Source organism: Arachis ipaensis, chromosome B3 (genome assembly GCF_059453495.1).
Source record: "Arachis ipaensis isolate K30076 ecotype BB chromosome B3, ASM5945349v1, whole genome shotgun sequence".
Taxonomy (NCBI): Eukaryota; Viridiplantae; Streptophyta; class Magnoliopsida; order Fabales; family Fabaceae; genus Arachis; species Arachis ipaensis.
Genome location: NC_142438.1, coordinates 81,549,898 through 81,552,881, shown reverse-complemented (window position 1 = coordinate 81,552,881; position 2,984 = coordinate 81,549,898).

The window sequence follows — 2,984 nt, the reverse complement described above, 5'->3', positions numbered from 1 at the left end:
CATCTGCCCGTGGAACTGGAACATAAGGCCTACTGGGTAACCAGATTCCTAAACTTTGATGCTAAATTAGCTGGAAAAAAAGATTGCTCCAGCTGAATGAGCTAGAAGAATTCAGACTCACTACTTTCGAAAATGCCAAGGTTTACAAAGAGAAAGCAAAAAGATGGCATGATAGAAAGCTGTCATCTAGAGTCTTTGAACCAGGACAAAAAGTTCTGTTGCTTAACTCTAGGCTCAGGCTATTCCCCGAAAAACTGAAATCCCGGTGGAGGGGACCATATGTGATTAAAAGTGTGTCACCATATGGCTCTGTGGAGCTTCAAGACATTGTTCTGATAAGAAGTTCATTGTTAATGGATAGAGAATCAAGCATTATCTTGAAGGCAATATTGAGCAAGAGTGCTCAAGGCTGAGGCTAGATTAAAAGCTCAGCAAGGTCCAGCTAAAGACAATAAAGAAGCACTTGTTGGGAGGAAACTGGTGCACGAAATTGTGATCATCAACAATGGCGCCAAAGGACTTGGAGCTCTTAAACGTGAGTCACACTTTGTCACAATTTCGCACAACTAACCAGCAAGTGCACCGGGTCGTCCAAGTAATAAACCTTATGTGAGTAAGGGTCGATCCCACGGAGACTGTCGGCTTGAAGCAAGCTATGGTCACCTTGTAAATCTCAGTCAGGCGAATTCTGATGGTGATGGAGAATTGATAATTAAAAGATAAATAAAACATAAAATAGAATAAAGATAGGGATACTTATGTAATTCTCTGGTTGGAATTTCAGATAAGCGTATGAAGATGCTTTGTTCCCCCTGAACCTCTACTTTCCTATTGCCTTCTTCCAATCATTCATACTCCTTTCCATGGCAAGCTTTATGTTGGGCATCACCGTTGTCAATGGCTACATCCCGTCCTCTCAGTGAAAATGGTCCTGATGCTCTGTCACAACATCGGCTAATCAGCTGTCGGTTCTCGATCATGTCGGAATAGGATCCATTGATCCTTTTGCGTCTGTCACACGCCCCACAATCGCGAGTTTGAAGCTCGTCACAGTCATCCCTTCCCAGATCCTACTCGGAATACCACAGACAAGGTTTAGACTTTCCGGATCTCAAGAATGGCCGCCAATAATTCCAGCCTATACCACGAAGGTTCCAATCTTAGATTAGAAACCCAAGAGATACGCATTCAAGCCATTGCTAGTAGAACAGAGGTGGTTGTCAGGCACATGTTCATAGGTGAGAATGATGATGAGTGTCACGGATCATCACATTCATCAAGTCGAAGAACAAATGAATATCTTGCTGAAGAAATAGACTTGAGTTGAATAGAAAAACAATAGTACTTGTATTAATTCATGAAGAATAGCAGAGCTCCACACCTTAATCTATGGTGTGTAGAAACTCCACCGTTGAAAATACATAAGAACAAAAGGTCTAGGCATGGCCGAATGGCCAGCCTACCAAACGTGATCAAAGGATCAAAAGATAATCCAAAGATGAAAATACAATAGTATAAGGGCCTATTTATAGAGAACTAGTAGCCTAGGGTTTACAGAAATCAGTAATTAATGCAGAAATCTTCTTCCGGGCCCACTTGGTGTGTGCTTGGGCTGAGCATTGAAGCTTCCATGTGTAGAGACTTTTTTTGGAGTTAAACGCCATCTTTTGTGCCAGTTTGGGCGTTTAACTCCAGCTTTTGTGCCAGTTTTGGAGTTAAACGCCAGAATTCTTAAGCTGACTTGGAACGCCTGTTTGGACCATCAAATCTCGGGAAAAGTATGGACTATTATATATTTCTGGAAAGCCCAGGATGTCTACTTTCCAACGCAATTGAGAGCGCGCCAATTAGGTCTCTGTAGCTCCAGAAAATCCACTTTGAGTGCAGGGAGGTCAGAATCCAACAGCATCTGCAGTCCTTTTTCAGCCTCTGAATCAGATTTTTGCTCAGATCCCTCAATTTCAGCCAGAAAGTATCTGAAATCACAGAAAAACACACAAACTCATAGTAAAGTCTAGAAATATGATTTTTAAATAAAAACTAATAAAAATATAATAAAAACTAATTAAAATATACTAAAAACATACTAAAAACAATGCCAAAAAGCGTATAAATTATCCGCTCATCACAACCCAAGCTTAAATTGTTGCTTGTCCCCAAGCAACTGAAAATCAAATAGGACAAAAAGAAGAGAATATACAATGAATTCCAAAAGCATCTATGAAGATCAGTATTAATTAGATGAGCGGGGCTTTTGGCTTTTTGCTTCTGAACAGTTTTGGCATCTCACTTTATCCCTTGAAGTTCAGAATGATTGGCATCTATAGGAACTCAGAATACAGATAGTGTTATTGATTCTCCTAGTTAAGTATGTTGATTTTTGAACACAGCTACTTTATGAGTCTTGGCCGTGGCCCTAAGCACTTTGTTTTCCAGTATTACCACCGGATACATAAATGCCACAGACACATAACTGGGTGAACCTTTTCAGATTGTGACTCAGCTTTGCTAGAGTCCTCAATTAGAGGTGTCCAGAGTTCTTAAGCACACTCTTCTTTTTTCTTTGGACCTCGACTTTAACCGCTTAGTCTCAAGTTTTCACTTGACACCTTCACGCCACAAGCACATGGTTAGGGACAGCTTGGTTTAGCCGCTTAGGCCAGGATTTTATTCCTGTGGGCCCTCCTATCCACTGATGCTCAAAGCCTTGGATCCTTTTTATCACCCTTGCCTTTTGGTTTAAAGGGGTATTGGCTTTTTCTGCTTGGTTTTCTTTTTCTTTCTTTTTTCTTTTCTCTCTTTTTTTTTTGCCCCTTTTTTTTTCTGCAAGCTTTTCACTGCTTTTTCTTGCTTCAAGAATCAATTTTATGATTTTTCAGATCATCAGATAACATTTCTCCTTTTCCCATCATTCTTTCAAGAGCCAACAATTTTAACATTCATAAACAATCAAATTCAAAAATATGCAATGTTCAAGCATTCAT